At 40.6% G+C, this 22,551-nt stretch overlaps 1 protein-coding gene across 5 annotated transcripts in view; it reads right to left on the bottom strand.

Annotated features, from left to right (window-relative positions):
* The window catches only part of macrod2 (mono-ADP ribosylhydrolase 2), a 423,353-nt gene that overhangs the window by 260,564 nt on the left and 140,238 nt on the right, over positions 1-22,551 (bottom strand). The gene's annotated exons all lie outside the window — the stretch shown is intronic.

Genomic DNA, 22,551 nt, shown 5'->3' with positions numbered 1-22,551 from the left:
TGGCCTCTACAGTGACAGCATTCAGATAGCTGCTTGTTCACAGCTTGGCTTACTGCCCATGAATTTAAAACCCTCACATATGACATCCAAAATGTTTTTTATGATGTACACCAGGAAAGGAATAGAAACTGCAGTGGATATGGTCATTTGGAAATAAAAGATATTCTCCTGGCCAAACATTTTGTTAACAAAAATGTGTATGAATATTTATTTACAATCAACCTTGAGAAATGCTAAAAATCGTACAATACATAACATTCTGGTGTTGAGACTTGACGGTTTTTCAGATTAGCATGAGTAAAAACCAATGATAACAGCCGAGGAGTTATTGCTACGTTGAAACATTACACACTTCACTGACAAAATACCATCATACACCATTGTCTGTATCACAAACTAGCAGCGCTGGATATCAGTTATTGGGGACTATGATGGAAGCCATTGACCTTCCTGAGATGATATGTAGACTTACAATACAGTACACTGTCACCTCTGAGAATATTAGTTATCAATTCTGACATTAAATCTCTCAGGTCAGCATATATGTCACGGTGCGGCAGCGGTGATGGATGTTAAAGGAATAGCAGGCTACATTCTTTGTTTTGGAGCTAATCTGATCATCTCCTTACAGCCTCTTAAGCAGGTTATGATCCATTTTTCATGTCTTATACTAAGACAGGATATATTAAATCCATTTATGGCATAATTGCTGATGCCATTAAAGAAGAGATTAAGATATTATTAAAATCAGATTATTTTGCATATCAAAGCTGACTGTGACTCAAAAATAAGACACACACAAGGAACTGAAAAAAGCTGCAGCACCTCAGTGTTGCTATAGAAGCAGTGTTTGCATCAAGAATATTTTTTTGCAATAAACGGTGTATTTCTATAATCCATATGTTTGTTAGGAATGATGACAGAGTGAAATGGCTTTGCAAATAGAAGCCAGAATTCAAGATTGCCAATGTACAGCATTTCCTTAATGTCTGGGGGACATAAAAGATAAGTTTGGTGCATGACACTGAAATACAATCTGTATCGAAATATGGGCAATGATAAACTTGTAATCACCGCTCAGCATTAATATCTGATATTTTGTATCTGCTCCTGTGGGCAGCGTGATCTGACGCCCATTCTGAGCCGGATCCCATTGAACTAAAATGAACACATGGGAGGAGGAACACAGACAGATAAGGTGAGCACAAGGACACTAGACACAATACTGTCTAGCTTGTACCTACTTTGAAAACAAAAGGCAGAGCCTGGCATTAATTGCATTTTTCATTGTAGGAAAGCACAAACACAGCACAACAATAAGAGCTAGTGGGAGAGAATAGTGTTGAATTCAGTCTGTGCACAGTAGCTAAGTGAATGGCATACTTGAGTGAGTCATATTTTCCCTTCGTGGATGAGATTTTCTGCACAAAGACACTATAGTCAACTGAATTAACACCTGGCAGGGATCCTAGTGCAAAGTAAACCAGACTTCCCCTGGAAGGGATCTTGCAGATTGTCAAATTCAATCATATTCACATCACAAAGGCTTTGCATTAACAATAATGTTTCCTTTCAGAAATATAATATAAACTAACAGATTACATTTTATTACCCAAATCAAGCCAGTGCGCACTCTCTAATGCACTGCACGCACCATATGTAATACTGAACAAAGATGTGAGACTGCTACATATCTCCATTTGCAACCCTAAGCATCAAATTTGAAGCAAACAATGGTAATGTGCCCAGCTGTAGTATGTAAACCGTTGAATTATTAACAGTTTCAGTGAAATGAAATCCATGTGTAGCGCTCTGCTTCTTCTTATAGCAAAGGCAACACGCCTTTTCCGTGCACGATCTTGGCATTTAGCATCACAACTGGGGATTTTGTCAATAGAGAAAGGGGCAAACACAAAGCTGGCCAGCACAAAGACCTGGCACAGCCTTGGTAAACACCAATCAGACTGGAAGTGCCAGTGCAGCTAACAGACAGAACAGAGGTTTGGCTCTTTTCTCTTTCTCTGGGGATGTTAACCAGAGGATGCAGCTATTTATCAGTTATTATTATTCAATTTATTCAGTGTAGTATTTAAGGAAAATACTGAGAGTTGTGAACTGAATACCGCTGGCTATATTAACTATTGTTCAGACAAAATAAGCACTTGGGAGACGACACCTTGGGCTGAAAGGTCATTTACTGTTGACATTACGGGTCCTATTTTTCACAATGGCTGAGATGAGGGAAAGTAAACCTGTTATCTAGCAGTGTTTTTTTTTTCTCATCTTTGTCCATTTAACATTTTCTTGGAACCCCATGACTCTATGCGAAAATAGGTGGTTAGAGCAGCAGAGTGGTGTGTTAATACAAATCAGTCAGCATGGAGGTGAGTGCCCTGCTTTTGAGGGGAATGACAGGATGTAATTTGATTGGTTATAATTGATGGCAGGCACTATGTCACCAACTGATACTTTATTCCTCCTTATCAAACCTCTCCTACAACTGTGCTGCAGGCGCACCTGGGCTGCAAAACACTTCTGATCACTAAATCACAAAAACAAAATCTGATACCTAAATAAGCTTGCAATATGTGATTCTTCCAAATTGGGCCTCATGTCAAACACAATGAGGTGGTAGGTAACTTTACATTGACACTATTCATGAGATATATCTCACAATGAACAAAATTCTGAATTTAAAAATAATTCCTTACTGGGCTTTGTGCAAGATGTGGATAGATAGACAGACATACTGTAGATTAAGTTTGACCTCCTGCAAGGGCATTAGAGGTGGATCTGCTTGTATTATTTCCACACGTCACGGGCTGTCTCAGGCTCATTCAGTCAAACATGACACAGACTACAGATAAGTCAGCTGTAAAGGTAATTAGTCAGTGTGAATGAGAGCCCAACATAGCACTTTGCAGTAGCACCAGAATGCTGATATCAAGCTTCTGTGTTGTTATGTGAGGACTTGCCTTCTGGTAATCACAGCCTATTCAAGCCAGCGTGCAAACCAAAGCAAGACACTTCGGCCGGCTTTAGTCCGTGAAATTAGACTGAAAATAAACCTCAATTTTACACCGTTATGGCTCATAATTGGTGCAGTTTTCATTACTGGGAGCAATTTCTAATATTAAAACAGTGGTGTTTCAAAATATGTATTGTGTAAAACAACAAAGAAGATTAGAAAATAGTAAATATATCTTCAGATAATAAGAAAAGAGAAACCTCAGTGATCCCTAACCAGCAAAACAGTAAGGAAACTCAAGTAGCAGACACATTTATACATCAGGTTACTTATGATCTTCTGATATGTGGGCACATTTAAGCTGCTGAATACATGGCCAGCATAATAAAAAATCACTATAAATGACTGTATTTCAATATTGTTCTTTTTATACCTACAGGGTGAGCAAACAGCCAGACCTGCACATCAGTTGAATACATTTGAAATTGATCTTAAAGCTTTATTGACAATAATACATAATGCAAATGAGGCATTTGAGGCTTCACCATCTTCTTTGTTTTCTTACAAAACACAACATAACAAATGAGGCTCAGAGTATTTATTATAACTATTACATACTAATAAGACTTCTGTTGCAGTTGGAAGAATCTCTTTAAATGCAGGCTCTCTTTAAGTTGTGATATTTGATTGCTTTTAATCAAGTGTAATGGAGAACACTGACACAAAAATATCCATTACACACTGTATATCGTGTGCTTTACATCTCACTGCAGCTCCATCTATAGCACTGCCTAATAAAAACTAGTAGATCACACTTTCTGGGTCAGTTTGTCTCTAAAACCAAATAGACTGTCAGCAGTTCCACACCAGAATACAGACGATACAATGTTTAAAACTGCTCAGTTAATTACTGTAACATACAGAACAATGTGATTAAACACAGATAAATATCCTGTTTCATATCTTATTGAAACCTGTATTGTGTTTTCCTCCCCTACCCTCTGTAATTTGCATCTTATTGTGTTGTGTTTCTACACTGTTGGTGTGTCTCAAGTTGTTTTTTTTCCTTAAATAATTCAATAAGGCTGTACAGTGTAGAATTATTCTAAATAATGTGAATGTTACTTGTATTAGTAGTAGTAGTAACAGAAGAAGTAGCAGTAGTAGTAACAGTTGTAGTAATAGTAGTATATCAAAATCAAGTTGTATTGTGAGGTTGTATCCAAAAATAATGACATCCTCCATATAACTGTGTAATTACAAGATCAACTCTGGGCAATTTACAGCAAGATAGCTACTGGGGAGACAAAAAGCAAAACAGAAGAGAGCAAACGTCATCAGCTGGTCACAGATACCAGTGAGATGCCATGACTGATTTCTTCATTTGAGGCTGCCTAAAATGTTTGTCTGGTGGCAAGGTGTACTGGCACTCCCATATTAATGAAAGGGTGAGCAACATGCTGGGCCGCTAGCCAGGGATTACGCTGGGTTTAAGACAGCGACAGCCTGGAAAGCTAGCCAGGTCCTCTCCAAGTCTATACAATCTGCAATGCAAATCAATCAACAATGTGTGGCTGGTGCAGCAGTACTGCAGAACAGCCTGACTGTGAGCAGTCAGTGTTGAAATTATCTCTTTTTTCCTGAGTAGCCATCCTTCTCTGTCAGGTGCCATGGCCATCTCATCGCCAACGCTCTAATTAGATGGGGATCCCCGGAGCAGGCAGTGTGATGGAAGACAGGAACACCACCAGCTCATCTCAATCACAGAAAGAGGGGGAGTTGTAAACCATGACCATTCTTTTTAGTAGTTTTTCCTCTAAAACATACAATATAATCAATGCCCAATATGGTATAGACTGCATAGGCAATATCCATGAAGGTGGTGCCTTTACCATACAGTTAATGATACATTCTTACCTAACAACAGATACAACATTTATGTGTCTACAACATTCAGATGTGACTGCAATGGATTTTATAATGTGTGGAATTACAATAAAACATTTATAGGCTTGAATTAATTTGAGTTATACACTGTTCAATACAAAGATTTATAGACACTGTTGCCACACTGTGGTGTGGAGGGGTCTGACCAGCAAATTCTTGACTGTGGCTTTTGGTTCTTCAAGACTAAACAATCTTGGTATTTCCACTCTTCAGGGAGATAAAAGAAATAACTGTGCATGATCAGTTAATGTTAAGCTTTTTGTTCTTTGGAGAATCTACCCGACATCCTCTCATGAACATCTCATTCATTGCATCATGAGAGATCACAGTGTCTTCCAGTCAAACACTGGCAATATGCACCTGCCTCTGAACCCTGCTGTGGTATTTTCATCCTGTGAAATGTGCGTATACCTCTCCATCTCAGCAGAGCAAAAGATGAGCCAGGCATCCTGGTTACAGACTAAATGGTAATCATTTCTATTTCCATTCACGTTGCGTTTACTAAAACCAGGTATGAGGCAAGCGACTCATTTTTCTTTTTCGCCTATCTGTCTCTCAGATCATTTCAGCTGAAGCTTGGCAGAGGGGAAAGGGAGGAATAGAGCAAGGCAGATGATCAAATCCAAGGGTGATTCTTGTGTCGTTTCACTAAATAGTAGATTTATCCTGGTGCTGTTGCTATGGTTTCATTTCATTTCATTTTATTTTATTTTTAGCAGGAAAACACAGCAGAGCAATGTAGAATCATTTCCAGCTGTGGGCCTGACTCAGTTTAGAAACTGTTTTCCAGCAGGTTTCCTGCTGTCCCACAGTGAGGACAAGAGCAATAAAAATATAAATCAATACAGGCAGATAATAAAAGTTAACAAGTTAGACAAAGAATATTCTTCATATATATGGCTGAAACATACCTATTTTAAGAGTGGATTGTCAATAGAAGAATACAGCATTATCAAAAAATAACAAGTGTAAACAAATTTTACATGTATGTAAATGTACAGAATTCAAAGGGAACAATAATGTTGCAGAGCAGCAGAAAAAAATGAGAGGTAAAGTGTAAATCCTGTCACTTGGTTATACTTTCATCGTATCTGGTGGTTAAGGTGAAACGCGTTATTGAATCGGTGGCCTCACAACAAGCTAGATTAAAAGGTTTGATAAAAATGGTGACATCAAGAGTGAGTTTCCTCTTCCCATGTGCTTGTAAGTGCTGAAATATATTCAGTGCACTAAAGCACGCCCAGGAGAAGTCAACAAAAAAAGAACAATATTTAGTAACCTATTTGTTAAATAAATGTAATATTGGAGTATATTTGTGACAGGACTGGAGGGCAGGCGTAATGAATGGGTTCTCTGAAGTCATTTAGAACAGATAAAAACTAGTTTAGTTTAATTAGATTTTCAAACGGGTGGGGGTGTTGTCCCAGTTCTGAAAGAGAGCAGTCTTTGTGAAGTTGCATTTAAAAGCTTGGGTGCATAGGCTACTCTAAAATACATGATTATTGTACATTTTAATAAGCTTAAGAAGCATGAGGCAAAATGAGCTGAAATCCATCTGCATGAATAATGAGATACACTAGTCATATCGCTTAATGTCATGCTATAACTGCTAAACCTCACGCATTACAGTGTAGTAAAAACTATCTTGGTTATTTAATCAAGGTTTTAGTAGTTTTACAATTAACTTTTTTTTACAATTAAAAATCCAAAACAGTGCTGTCTCATGTTTTAACTCCTTGAGGAAAAAGTAGACCAACATCTACAGTATATGCTTTACCACACAGATGTTTGGAGGTCTTGGTTTACCTACTCTGCACCCTATTCTTCTACACTTGGCAGCTCATGATATAATGGAATTCATTTGAGAAGTGACAAAAAAAAAAAAAAGTGGATTGGTAGGGACATCTTAAATTTCTACATTCAAATGCATAGAAAACAATGGTCAGAAATCCATAAATCAGTCAGTATTTTTGCATTGTTGATTTTCAAAAATGACTGGTTTAAATGCAAGCAAAAAGTACAGACTATGTTTCCTGTTTTGTTTTTTTTTAAAAAGAAGCTCCACTGAAGGACACAATAACAGGTTATACCTCCCCCATAGCCTGTAAATCGAGTGGATGATTGGAAATCACTCCAAAGTGTTGCCAGACAACCCCTCACCTGCACTGAAGAAAGTATTGCAGCCAGTATATGGGACCTAATAGTAGGCTAAAGGCACACAGAAAAGCTGAGTGTGTCCTTGTATTTTGCAGTTGGAGACGCCCACCTGATTTAGAGCACACTTTTATCAAGCACCGATATTACAAGCCTTTACGTCAGAGCGGACAACAGGAGGACTGTCGGTTGAGATGAGAAAACAACCCTGTCATTGTGTGCTCCTCAAAGGACACTTAGTTGAACTACATGCCAATCAATGAGCACAATTAATGTTCCAATGAACATCAGGCACTGATTCAGCTGCTGATGCTTTAATTGGATAGAACTAAAGAGGTAGAGAGGATGACCCCTTCAACGACCCTTATCAATGGAGCCGTGCCTGGAGCGCAACCTTATGAATGACCCTGGTGTCAGAGGTTGATCGGGACAACCCTGCTTCACCCCCTGGACACGTCAGCCCATGAGGCCATTTAGCATCATTTGAAATCATGTGTCAAAAGACTGCTAGCATCTGGCAAGCATTTTTTCAATAAGATTACAATTGGGGAAATATTAGCCATGACAAGTAGATTGGTGGTTCCCTCGCAGACAAGGGCTTTCTGAAAAACCTAAAGCCCGATAGCCTAAAACATGCATAATCAGGACAAGACGGGTGAAAAATAAAATGTTCTGGTCCTTGAAACCAGAATCTTGAATCTTCACGTAAAGGGAGCGGTGAAATGTTATGTGAAGATAATGCATTCAATTATGTTAATATGTAGTATTTATACATTTATAATATTATTGTATAACATGAAATATTGTTTGGACTTAATGTTTTATTTGATCATGTGGAGTTATTTTATATATTAATATTTGAAAATTTAAGTTAATAAAGCAACAAACTAACTAACTAACTAACTAACTAACTAACTGCTGTTTGGGCACACTTAACTACCTGCCTAGTATTCCATGATAGAGCATGATAAAGCATGACAATAAAACCCTAAAATTAAGTTCAGATCCTACAGACCCTATGTTTTATAAATGTCACCACAATAATGTAAGGCACCATAAAAAACATATCTTATCATTTTTTTAATTGATGGAGAGGCTGATTTGACTGCAGAGAGGCTGATGTTCCGCTACAATACTGCAAAAGGAGCTATGTAATTAAAAGATAACAGAAAACAGGTCTACACAACATCTTAGCTGGCCTGTTAAATCCCTCACACAGTGTATGTTTAAACAAATATAAGCTGTAATTTCAGTAGATACCCTACCACAGAAAAATACATGTTATCAAACACTGAATTTAATTGTATGTATGGAGTATAGGCAAGTCTGAGGCATTGTTTCAATTGAATGGGTTTGCTAATGAATGAGAGAGTAACTTAAGTCAGTAATCTTCTATGACCCAGTCAATTGCCTTTATGGGGAATAAGAGGTCTTTGGGTTTAACCAGCAAGAGAGAAAGAGTAATTACATGCACAGAGTCGGACTGGCATCAAAAAGTTTCAGGTCGAGTTAGCAGGTGCTAATGGGATGTTTGAGAGCTTAGGCTTTGTGGAGTGGAAGCAGCCATCTCAGACAGTGAGCTGACTGGAGCACGAAAAGACACCCAGCCACTCACTGCTGCTACGACTGACACGAGCTGACAGTCAGCTACAGACTGGACACTCGGTCTGCCGACAAAACACTGCTCTAGAAGTTAAATAGCAAACAAGCAACTGGGCCAGAAAGACAGAATTTTCTTTTTTTTAAAGACAAGGGGTGTCTAGTATGTGTCATCCTCCTGCAGTTCTTTTGTGCAATAGCTGTAATTTCAGAGTTGTTAATTACTATCCAGAGAACTGAAATTGATGCCAGCATGCTGGTAATATCTCATGATTTCTTTCAGTTACAGGATGTCGATGGCACAAGTAATTATCACAATGCCATTGTAGGATTTTGACAGGATAAGATTAGAAAAAGTGCTGTACATCAAACTGTGCACAAACCTATCAAAGGAAATGAATCTTTTCTGACGTCCAGGACCACAGAGCTTCCTGTACTGATATGTCCCGATATGGCATTCTTTGTAGTGTTTTGATTATTCAACCAGCTATGAGTAGCTGTGACTCATGATGTCTCTCTGTGTTCTTTAAAACACATTTTTAGTCATCGTGTGGTCAATCTACATCAATACTGTTAGTACAAAGCTAGTCCAGATACTGTGAAAAATGTTCTGAATGACTGAAGAGTAATGAAGGCTCCAATATCCGCTTGTCGCACGCCATTTGCAAAAGTGTAGCATAAGAAAACAGGGGGAAACGGGTTCTGTAGCAACTCTAACAAGCTATTGCTGTGATCATTATGCATTCCTAACAGAGGAAACCTGAGTGCTTAGATGAGGGAACAAATTGCCTGTATCAATATGCACTGGGCATAGTGAAAGGGAGAATGGCGATGTTAATTATTTACTGATGAAAATGTTGCCCTGTTGCTTTCACTGACAGGTCAGACTTCAAATGCTGAGACACTTAACGTATGCTGCTGAAAAAACCATTAGCGCTTCATCCCTGCTGTTCAATTAAAACTGGTATAAAAAAAACCCTTAATAAAAAAGAAGACACCTTACTTTTGGATGGGAGACACATGATCACTTAGCTAAACAGGTGAAGTCAGATGCTGCTAATTTTCAGCAAAACATGTACTGATGCTGGCATTAGTGGTAGACTCATAAAAACTAGTGCACGTGATTTATTGGGGACTTAAAAGCACTGGAATGCACCTTTTCTAGCATGGCAAGATGCCACAAGGTTAGAGGAGCAACATTTGTGACTCGAAGATCACCAATTCATATTTCCTAACTGGCTGGGAAAATATGGTAACATAAATGAATCATAGTCTGCCCTCTGTCAGCAATTACCATCAAGTTGCCTTTGACCAAGACATCTAGCACAAACTGATTCGCAGGGCTGTTCAGAGGCCAACAGCAGAACAAGTGCATTGTATTGGTTGGTTACAAGTATGCTGTTGGGTGGATGCTTTTATAAGAAAGTTAATCACACTTCCGTGACTTCACACAGTATATTTACTTAGCATAACACCTTGGAGTGTGGAAACCTAAAACCAAATCCTGGATGTGATTCTGGTTTTTCTGTCTTAGCCGCTCCTCCGTTACAAAATACCTCAGATATTCTGATGACACAGCCATTCTCCTCACAGACAGGGACTCAGTCACAGCCTGCCACTGCCCATTTCACCCAGTGGTGCACAGACAGCCACCTCCTCCTCGAAAGACGAAGGAGCTCATCTTTGACACCTGCAATAAACTCACCACCCCTCATTGCCCCACTTCCATCAACGGCCGGCCAGTGGAGATGGTGGAAAGCTTTAAGTACCTCGGCATCATCCTGGACTATAAACTGAGCTTTGATCACCACATCACAGACATCCATAAACGCTGCCGACAAAGACTCTCTGTCATCCGCAAACTTAAGGCTCTCTCAGTCAAACCCCACCTCCTGCTCCTTCTGTACCAAAGTATTATCAAACCTATCCTCCTGTACTGTGCCACCTGCTATTTCATCACACTCACCCTCACCAACAAAAACAAGCTCCTGAAAATCACTAATATATCTTTGAAAATAATTGGCCTCCCCACTCCCAACCTGCCAGGCCTCATTGACACTGCCACCACTCGCAGAGCACTGACCATAGCACATGACCCCTGCCACCTCCTCAACCCACGCTTCACTCTCCTGCCCTCTGACCACAGATACAGACAACTACCCTGCAAAAAAACACACTTTGGGAGGAGTTTTGTGCCTTCAGAAATCACTGCCTTAAATAACCTGGGAACACTATAACAGACTTGTGTTGTTGTGAAGTTGTTGCTTGTTTATACCCTGTTTTGAGTGTTACTTGTTTTCGGTGTTTGATTGTGTACATACTGTGAAAGCAAATTTCCTCTATAGAGGACAATAAAGAATTAATCTGAATCTGAAACACATCACTAATCCTCAAATAAAGCTTTACAGGGCGGGTCCTTTTTTTTAGCTTCACATTAGTGTTTCATATGTATTCAGATCCAAAAATTCAAATTTTGGACAAAATACGTATGTTTTAGCATCAAAATGCCATTTTCCCAAGTCCTTCTAAAAACCTTTTCCCATGTGACTGATGTAGGTTTCTGCATGATGACATCACTACATATAAACCAATATAAACCCCTTAGCCCACCCAGCCAGTAGCCACAGAGACGGACTGAGCACTCAGTGTTGCTGCTGCTCTGCTAAACGTGCTAACAGACATACAGGCTCGTGCTCTAACATACAGTGAGCAAGTCTGTTAGGCAAACACAGTGGCTGAGTGGACGTTTCCATTTGAACAACCCGGAAAAAAATGCAGATGGAGTCTCCCTTTAAAGTAAAAAGTCTCTTTCCAAACCTAAATATTTACTATGGACATATTGATGTCGCTTTTAGTCTGCTATAAATTGTGATATTGTCCTATACTCATTAATAAATACTATTTATTTACCTAAACTGTGACTGAAATTCAAGTTAAGAGGCAGATCAGGCTGAACTTTTTGTCTCACTTATAGATAAACTTTTTTTCATGAGGATACTTCTGCTCGGTGAAAAGCAACTAAGCTGACATGTAGCTTGAAATTGTTACCTCGGGAATCACAATGTCTCCTACATCAAACCAGCCTAGCCAACCTCCCTCTAGTTTCGACTATCTGACTATCTTATGGTTGTTGTTGAAACCTTTGTGAAGGATATAGAAAGACATGGTGTAATGGTTTTTGTATTGGCTCCTGCAAATTGCCGTATGTTCAGGAGGGGCTGAATTGCATAGTTTTTGTCTGTTTCTTTTTTCACTTTGGTGTAACCCAGTGTGTGTTCCCAAACTTGTTCCAATAAATAGCCTCCACAAGGAGTGGAGAAATCATTTATTTTATAGATTTCCTGCTTTACTATCAAGGATTACCCTCTTAACCTTAGCCTCTTGCTTCCTTATTGGCTTAGCTATTGATTGCCCTCCATCCACTCTTCTGCCTTCAAGGTGACCCATAACTAATAAACACTCCTGGAAAAGTGTGCCATGCAGCAACCTAAAACTAAGCCTCTGTTTGCTGTTGCCCATTCCATGGCTGTTTATGTTTATACTATGTTATTGCACATTCATTGAGCTGTGGGGACACCTTTCATTTACTGTGCCAAACAAAGGTTGATTGATTTAAGCAAATTAGTGTGGTCAACATAATCAACAGGCAGTCTTACATCATTCAGGCCAACCGATCCTTCAGAAAATGTAAACAACCATGTCAGATTAAAGTTCTCACATATAAACACCTAATTTTAATGCAAAGGGATTGGGGGCTGCATAGCTGGTTTAAGTGATCTTGTGTTTTTTTCCCCTTCTGTGCTTCCTAAGAGGGTCACAGTGAGGAGTGTGATGAAGAGGGAACATCTGTGTCTAAAGTGTTTCTCCATTATCCACCCATTGTGAAGGATCAGCACCTGAGCAAACAAAGAGCTTCCATTATGCCATATTCACCAAAATCTCGACAGCACCTTTACACGCTAAGAGTGTGAGACAGAGAGAAGGGAAGAGAGTGAAAGAGAAAAAGGAAAATATTGTATGGAAGCTCTAGATGTTTCAGTCTAGTGTGCTTCTTAAACAAAACTAACAATGACCATTAGTTACAAGGAACCTTTGCTCACCATCATTCCAGCCAAAATGTCTCGCTCTTAAATGGCTGTTTAAGTGGAGAGTAAGGAAGACATGGCTGTTTGTGTTGTATTGTACAACTCTACAGATTCCCCCTTTTAAAATGAGCACTTGACCTGCTTCCACACATTGGAGTGTCCTTTCCAGGGTAATGGTATTTTGCATAATGCCATTACTAAGCTGAAAGCATGAAATCGCTCTGCTTCAGTCCAGTTTTGTAAAGGCACACAAAAAATGTATGTGTGTGTGTGTGTGTGTGTGTGTGTGTGTGTGTGTGTGTGTGTGTGTGTGTGTGTGTGTGTTTGAGCTCATGTGGGGGATGGGTCTGGGGTGGCCATTTAAAATGCCCCAGCAAAAACAGATTCTCCAATTTCATCTCCTCTGACTACATAGATAGTTAATGAGAAGAGGATGGGAACATCAGAGTGTTGTATTTTGGGGACTACCCAACATAAGCACAAAAAGAAATACATGAATCTTTATATTAACTTGATTATATGCAATGCAAGACAGCATGGCTGGTCAAGGTAAAAGGTCATCTGAGCTGCTCCTGAGCCAATGATTATACCAAATAGTTGATAGCAAGAAAGGTTCTAAAAATATCAACCAGGGTAGTTGGCCTTATCAAGTCCTGGCCGAAGATTAAACCTCGGCTGTCAGTGAAAAGAGTGATTCCAGAGTATCCTATCTTTCCCAAAACACACCACGGGGAGCCTGGGAGAAGACACTGACCTCACCCCCTTCTGGCCCTCTGTGCCCTGAACCGGGATCTCTCAGGGCAGCTGCAACATTGATCTTCCAGGCTAAAATTTCAAGGGCTGAAAAACAATCTCTCTGTTGGCAAATGGATGGCATAGCACGCTAGCTCTGGGGTCGTCAGTTCAGTGGGAGCCCAAAGGATGTGTGGACAAGTGGTGAAGGGCAGGAATGCTGGACAGGCAGAGATAGAGATGTGTCCAGCAAGCCTTCCCTAAAGACATCTGATAGCTCTGTCTGACCAGGTGAAGAGGTCATCGTCATTCTCATGCCCTCTAACACTCCCTCGCTGTGTACACATTATATATAGTAATGTGGGACAAGAACAATTAAACATTTAACAGCAAATGCACAGCATAGCATACTCTGATGATGTTCTGACAAATTTATTAGCCTAGAGGTCTTCAAACTTTTTTTTTCCCTGGAGATTTACAACAGTGTGTGTATAACACTCTGCTGACCAGGGGGCAGAAAGGGGGAAGAGAACAAAACATCACTCAGTACAAGCCATGTCAGTCACAGTTCTAAAGTTTAGTTTTAGGATAGCGTTACAGCAAAACTTTTAAATAATTCCCTTTAAATGCATCCATACGCCCACTATATTTTTTAGATTCCAGCAGAAAATGAAGTGATGGGTTTGTAAACCTTATTTCCTTCATTTGCCGATCATCTCTCTCAACTTTGTACCTCTTTTTCTTCCTGCTCTGTCTGAATGTCCTTTCAAAATGATTACCTGTTGTTAAATGAGTAGTCTGAATTTGTTGTATAACATCTCTGCAGCCTAGCAGCCAACTTTTCACCAACGGGTACAGAGTTAAGGTTTTGAAAACCACTGTCCTTGGCCATTACATTTTTCACCCCATTTCATGTTATATAAGTGCTTCCCAGCATTTTAATAGTCTTGCGGCCCACCTATAAATACTCCTACTATAATATTCATAGGATCAGATTCAGAAGTTGTTAAACAGAGACCTCAATGAGAGACGCACTTACTAAATGGAAATTTATTTGATAATGGCTACTCTCAGGCATTGGGTTGTGTATTGTGTATAGTGGAGTTTTAACACCAAAGTAAAATCAGGACATTTCAAAATATGTTAGATTATATGTGTCCATGTGAGGAAATGCTAGGTTACCGTATATTTTAGTATTGGTAATCTTGTTTTTCTTGTTGTTCTTTTGCTGTCTCGAACAACCAGTGACTACCAGGAACAGACTGGTTGACTGCCAAGAACAGAGTAGTGACAGCTGGAGAGACAGCGGACAGCCCGGAAAGCGACGGGGCAGTGATGGTTCTACATCTTCTAAGAGGAAGAACCCACAGCAAGCATCTGAAGCTGATCCACCAGAACAGGCAAGAGCTGAAGAGCATAAGGTGGCGGTTCAGGGAGACGAGGGAGGAGGACCTCATTTTGGATGACGACAACAGCTTCAGTTTGAGTTTCTTCTGGGACCACAACTTCACACTGGATGTACCATTTCAGTGATCCTTTTGAATATACCGGCGAAGGCTTTTGAGGTTCAGTGCAGAGGGTCCCTCACCAACTCCAGTGTCTGACAACTGCCCATTAGGGCCTTTATGGATGACCTGAAATGTGACAGTAACATCTGTCCCACTGAGCAGGTGGATCCTGAGGGGCCTTGAGGTGTTGATCACCTTGGCTCACATGAACTTCAAGCCTGTGAGGTCCAGGTCCCTGGTGCTGAAAAAAGAAAAGACCATCAACAAGTTCTGCTTCACACTTGGCAGCACCCAGATACCATCCATCATTGAGAAACCAGTGAAGAGGCTGGGAAAGGTGTGCAGCCTGAGAGACACAGCATCCATCTGAGTGACCAACCAGGAGCTGGAAGCCTGGCTAGCTGCAGTGGACAAGTCAGGCCTACCTGGCAAGTGTAAGGCCTGTATATACCAACATGGCATCCTCCCACGGATTCTCTGGTCCCTCTTAGTCGTAGAAGTAGAGGGCAGCAGAGGCCGTAGATTTTACAGCTACTGGTGGACACAGTTTCTCATGGAAGGGCTGGCTTGGGTAGCGGCACACCTCCGAGCAGCTCATTCTTTTGGAACTTTTGGAACCGTGGGAGAACCGCATTGAGGTGGCCAACAAGAGGTAGAGGGCAAAATATGCTGAACTAGTGGAAGAATGCCAAAGCAACGGGTGGCGAGCAAGGTGCGAGCCCATTAAGGTGGGATGCAGATGGTTCGCAGGCCAGTCCCTCTGCAGGGCCTACACCATGCTGGGCATCACAGGGGCTGAGGATCAGAAGAGAAGAGCCATGGGTGGGGTAGTCCTACCTAGACACAAGCTGGGGCTTGATCAACCCTGGCTGGGTCGCCCTTGTGAGAGTGTCATTTTGTTGAAAGACCAAGAAACACCCAATGACCCCAGGCAACACCACTGATGATGTATCCAGGTGCATCACAAGATGATGTATGTCACAAGTAATCTCCAGGTACATTTACAATTGAAAATGGGTGCTAACAATATGTTAAAATGAAATTATGGAGAGCTATTTGACAGAGATTTAGTGCACCAATACATGAGAAGGTGTTCTTGCAGGGATTGCAGTGATACAACGGTGATGTTTAGTGAGAAGCTGCACATTACACACAGTAACCTATTATCAAACCATCTTCAATTACAACAGTTAGAATATGTTCATGACCAAATTCTACTGTGAACTGTATAACTGGTTAAATAATTCAGAATTTTGAATGTATTATGTATTAACATAACACAGTTAAGTAAACTCCAAATGAACCTGTCATGCACAAAGCAACAACACACAAAGACAACTAACAAAACCAGTCAGTCACAAAGGTTTTAACCATCCACAAGAAAACAGAACGTCTTTGGTGTGTTTCACATGCTTTATTTTCATGTCAGGTCTCACTATCAAGCATGAGTAAGAGGGCTGCAGGACATGATAAGAAACTGGTATACTCAGAAATACAGAGAGGTCTGAGAGGGGAATAAAGATTCACAGGTTAAAACTTTTGAGTTTGTTGTCTCTCTTGGTCAGGTGCTCCATCAAACACATTTGGGAGTGTTTGTCAGTGGGAAGCCAGCGGGGGATCATGTCCTTGGCACTGCATTATCATCTCTTACATGTAGGTCAGGACGCCTGTGTAGAGGGCAGTGGAATCTTGAGAGGATAGTGTGAACGTCTGGACATGTTACGCCTTCCTGGTGAAGCAAAAGCAGCTGGCTGCTCCATAAACCAGAGGAAACGTGCAGTGGTCTACACACTGCCTTGGCCAACAGTGGGATTTAGTAGCAACAAGGACTGTAATCATAGCCATCCCAAAAACATGTTGTGGCTTTTGTGGCTGATTTTTGTGGCTTTCGTGGCTGATTTTTAATACATGTCCAGCATAAGCTTGTGTAAAAGGAAAACAGCAGTATTATTATTATTATTAAAGGATCCCTATGCAGTTAGCGATAGAGGGCATTCAAGGGGGCTACTTTCTGTGTTTACTTTCAGTCAAACTTAGAGACAAGTATTTGAAATTATCCATGTAAACTTTATGTTAAGGCTCACGCAGCTTGTCATTTTGCGTAAGTGCTAGTTTCCAAAGTTGGGGCATGGAGCATGGAGTCACAACAGCCACAATTTTCCTTTAATGAATTGAGATAACCATCAGTCAGTCACCACTATCACATTAAGTCAAAAACAATTGCTTTAGCCTTTATAAGTATATGTCCTTTGACCATGGGCTGTAGTGGCTATGCCTAAAATACAAGTATGTCCACTAAAGATGTTGTAGTGTCTCGCAAATAAAATGTAGCACAATAAAAAATGCAGGTGATTTAAAAAACTGAGATGATGCACAATGTTTGACTCAAATAATACAAGAGTAGGCTAGACTAGTACCTGAGAAATTGAAGAGCACTAAAATCTCATTTGTGGTGTCTATCAGTATAACTGAAGCGCACACGACTGAAAGCACCGCCAGGTGCAACAGTGCTGATCTCTAGGTGAACCTTGGGTTAACGCATATGCATAGGGGACTTTGTGTGTACTGGGGGGGATGTACAATGCAAAACAAAAATCCATTATTCAACAATGAAGAGTGTTTTATAACTCTCACTTATTTTACATGGTGTTGTGTTTTGGAAGCCACTCACTGACCACAGCCAAGAGCAAAGAGAAAAACAGATCATCAGGTCAGCATTCCAATCACTGTGGAGAATCAACAATGCCAAAAAATAATAGGCCACAGAGATTCATTATTTTGGGCAGCCGAGAGTATTTTAAGTGCTCTTATTTCGGATAATTCTTTTATATTTTCCATCCATGACCTTTTCTTGCAACCTTCTCTCTCTAATGCTTTTTCTGTCCATCTCCTCTCACTCGATTTCTCTTTGCTCTCTCTGTAAGACAGATCTATGGAGCAAGAGAGTTCTTGTCTGAGGCTGTCTTATCGCCTGTCTCAACCCTGCAGAGAGAAATTCCTCGCTATTTGTTGAATACAAGCGTGATGGTGTGCGTTAGTGGCTCATCTGTGGCTGCACTTTCTCACCTGGCACTCATGTGATTAGATTTCATATCCCAGCCTGCAGCAGATAAACTCTATCTCCATCAGCCAGGCCCCTCAACATCAATCTGCCTTGCTGATGGCCTGTGTTGTGGCAGCAGTCTCATATCACATCCCTACCACCCTGCTTATGCATAATAATAAAAAAACATCAATGTTGTAAGCAGTATGCCGTGGTCGATAAAAGAAACAAAACATTTAATTCTAATATTTTGTGTTCCTGTTTTCCAAAGGAGACAATCAAGTCCTCTTAAGATTGGGCACCCTGCTGTGCTGTCTGAATGCAAGTACTTAGGGGTTCAGTGATTTGCAGGTCTCTCTGCATGGAGCACATCCACCATGTGGTTGGATGCAGGTATGGTGGAGGAAGAAGAGGGGGGGAAGGAATAGAGCTGGACAGAGCAAGTCTGTTTATTTATTGTTCTCCTCTGCTTTAACGGCTCGTGACCGGCTAGCTTTATTAAACTGGGCTTTGAGCACACACATAGCAGCACTAAAACTTCCTGATGGCTGAGAGGGGATCAATTCGAGCTGCTGCCTGCAGGAATTACTGCAAAGTAATGGTACTATCACACAGGTAGGCCTTGCCTGTGTTAGGGGTTAAATGGACCATTTAAATTCTTTAATCAACTTCAGTATTAGCTGCATGAGGGGAGTGCTGTTCTTTACAGATATGTGCAGATGTAGACATTTCCATGAATACCAAATAAGGAGTTAACATAAAGCCCTTGTCAAAATGGATACAATGAAAAAGACAAAAACAGACATAATCTGTTCTACTTCTGATATCATCTTCTGATAGCATGTTGATTATCTGTTGCCAGCATAATAGCAAAACCTAGAACATGAACATCTTTTTCTTTAATACATTATTTATTATTTGATACATATTTATATGCATTGACAGCAACAAGAAGTAAAACTAATCTAATACACAGGACACAGGAGTGTCATCACAGTTTTCTTTTTTTATTTACTCATATTTGCAATGACACTACTCGCTCCATCAATTTCTGATTATATATTCATTTCTTATTTTACTTCACAAGGATTTTTACTATAAAGGTTTTTTCAAGTTGTTTCTAGTGGGGTTTTTTTGTCCACCCCTTTGCATACATGGATGGAGAGAATATTAAAGACATCTTACAATATAATGTAATAATACAACCTCAAAAATGAAAAATGACCACAGAGGCGAATCAACATATTTATGCCAGTTAAATAACAACTGCACAAACAAAACTGGACAAGATTTACAAATAAGTGTTCATTGCAATTCCATGTTACATCCTAATTTATAATACTTCCTAATCAATTCAGTCATTTACACAGACATTCCTATATTTCTGAAATCAGACTACTCTTGAAAGCAGGATATCATCAGATTGCTACAGTGCATGTAAATGCACTGACTGAGTGTTGTGTACACTCTGAAAACCCTCCCCCGTTTGCTTGTTGACATCGTGGTCCTCTCGACCCCCCGCCACCTCTGTAAATTGTGTTTCACGGCTTGAAGGTTACAGAGAAAGGGTTGTGTTTGCCAAGGAGGCCAGATTAGTGCTCATCAGTTGTGCTGTTTGAGATCCCGCGCTGACCCTAAGGGCAAAAAGCCAAGCCGCTTTCACACTGCAGTACACGGGGACTCGAATGAGCCTACAGCGGCCTATTGTCACCAGTCACCCAAAAGAAAAGACAGCAAATTGCCATGTCAGGAACTTTGGCCCCCATGCCAATATAATACACAGCCTTTGTCCCTCATCTAGCCTGTTAATATAAAAGAAGTAGCAAAGGGTATATGGTGCAGCTCAATTCTTGCTCCAAAATAACAACAATATGATTTGATGTTGGAGTTTGTGGGGGTGTTTGCTCCAGAGGATTTCATTTGCAACAATTTTGAACTGCAATTAGGATTTACATTTGAAGCAAATGAATGCATATTCATACTGGAGCAGGTTATGGCACACATGTATCTTTAGATATACAAGAATATAAGATAAATGCTGAGATAAACAGCCATGTTGAAGAAACCCAGTTTTGACCCAATACAGTGAGCAGCTACATCCCACCAAACCACAAACTAGCCGGCACAGTTCGCAGATGAAGAACACATTGTTACAAAAAAAATTTCTATATCAACATTTTTCATTATTTACTTCAATTGAGTTGTACTCTCAAGCTTTCTACTTCTATGCCTACAGACCCAAACCATAATCAATTTGAGAAGATTTGATCATTTGTTTCTTGCCTTACTGAGGTAGCCAGCGGAGGTCAGCGATTTAAATGCCTACCAGATGACATACATCATTAAGGTGGATTTCCTATTCTGCTCAGTAGCCAATCATGCAAAGGTAATTAGGCATTTCAGTCTCCATGACGCTGACTGACACTAAGATTAACAAGCTTCTGGACCACAGTTGACTGGAGGAGAGAAATCTGCCATTATCACCCAGATGATGAACTAGGTTCTGTAGGATCTGATGGCATTGAAACTGTAGTTTCCCTATACGAGACCACACTACACTTCACACTACTTACATTATGTGTAGACCTTTCCATGCATACTGAAGAAAAATAAATGTTAAGAACTCATACTAAAGTACTTAGAGCACCTCCGGTAATCAATAAAAATTCACAGGCTAATCCAGTCTAACACTCACGCTTCTGTGTGCTCTGAGAGTAAAATAAACCCTGCAAAGGAGAAAGACTGTTGAGTTAGAATTAATGCAATGTTAGTATGCACATTGTTTTTCCATCAGGTCCATTGGCATACTCACAAAAAGCCTCTGCATGTTTCTAATCAGCATGGTAGCCATCCTAAATGGTAGCAATAAAAGCACACAGATCTTGCAGGAATTTAAAAAGCCCCAGTAAAATAAAACGCATGATTTAATGACCATCTGCTGGGTGCCGGTGCAGACCTTGCTGCGACATGCTTTGTGAATGATCAAAGGCAGCGTCCGCATCGAGAGCAATTCACCTCAGGAGGCACACCAGGGAATTAACAAGCCACCCAGCACAGATCCATTTTCCATGCAGTTTGGCCCTTTTGATTCCTTAGCTGGGCTGCCTAAGTCAAATGCGGAGGAAGGGAGGAAGTAAAACAATGTAATATACACAACAGTCCAGCCCTTCAAAACATAAACCTCCGAGCTAAACAGTAATACACTTAAAAGTTTGAAAATCCAATTGTAGAATAGCCCAGTGGAACGATTCAAAAGAGTTGTGTATTATTAGGATTTTTTCCCCCTCTCAGACCAACCAAGCCATCGGCTGCTTATGTTTATGACCTTCCTGAGTTGCTCTAACAGTCCATTTAGGTGTTGGGGGACGGATGCCAAATGACCAATCAGCACTTAAAAGAAGGATACACACACAGAGAGGCATGCTGATGTCCTCAGACGGACATTCCAAAACACATGGCTCTTATCTCATCAAGGCTGAGTAAATAAAACATTTAACAGTGTGGGCAGCCTGCCTGGTCTGGGAAAAACACATAGATCACATAGAAACAGAGACACCCAAAGATAAGTATGACACAAACTTAAAAATACAGTTATAAACAGACCAAAAAAAGATAAGATTCTCAAGGGGACGACAAAACGGAACAATCATTCCACTGGTGTAGCTCACGCTTCAAAAATTTACCACAAGGCATGACAAATCTCAGGTGGGATCCAGACAAATAGCGTACTCACACAAACACTCTCAAACACTGCAGCGCAAGAATGATTAACATACACATCCTTGAGCTGACATCGTCATTACTGCTTTGTTTGCTCTCTTTACCTTCTGTCTTTCTGTCTTGTCCTTTATCTCTCCATAATTATTCTTCCCTTTTCTCTTCCTGCCTGTTCGTCAGTAAGACTGTGTGCAATATTTAACGTGCGGAGGGGACACATGTCCACCCCGAACGCCACAGAACAAATCCGCTACTTTGTTTGCGTTCACAGCTCATTTGGCCCAATCCGTGTTTTGGCATTCTGTTATTGTCATTGCTGAGGTTTTCTCCGCTGCCCACTGAGGGGGGAGAAACACCTTCCAGGGGCTGTCAGCTGAGGCTCCTGTTCACGGTTTATCCTTTACTTTTTATGTAGTACACAGAACACAGTGTCTGAGAACAGCAACTGTGGAAAAGTGTGTGCCTAATCTTTGGAGCATTGCCAAGGAATTTTCAAAATGCTAATATAACATTTCAAACAATTGACAAGAGAGGAAGTGAACTTGGAGGTGACGGTATAGTTGTTGGAGAAATGCCATCAAGGTCAACTGCTTTCTCTGCCTGACCCCTAACACACCCACATCTTGATCTTTGGGTCAAACACACACACACACTTAAGATCAGTACTACAGCTGTGTGTGCCTTGTTGTACCACCACCAAGAGAGTCACACACTCATGTGTATACAGCCCCCCCCCCCCCCCCCCCCCCCCCCCTCCAGTACTGAGATGACTGAAGAGCCTTGGGAAAACATCAGTGT

This window comes from Thunnus thynnus, chromosome 14 (assembly GCF_963924715.1).
Source record: "Thunnus thynnus chromosome 14, fThuThy2.1, whole genome shotgun sequence".
Taxonomy (NCBI): domain Eukaryota; kingdom Metazoa; phylum Chordata; class Actinopteri; order Scombriformes; family Scombridae; genus Thunnus; species Thunnus thynnus.
Note: the sequence above shows the minus strand (reverse complement) of the source record. Positions and strands in the feature narration are given on the sequence as shown.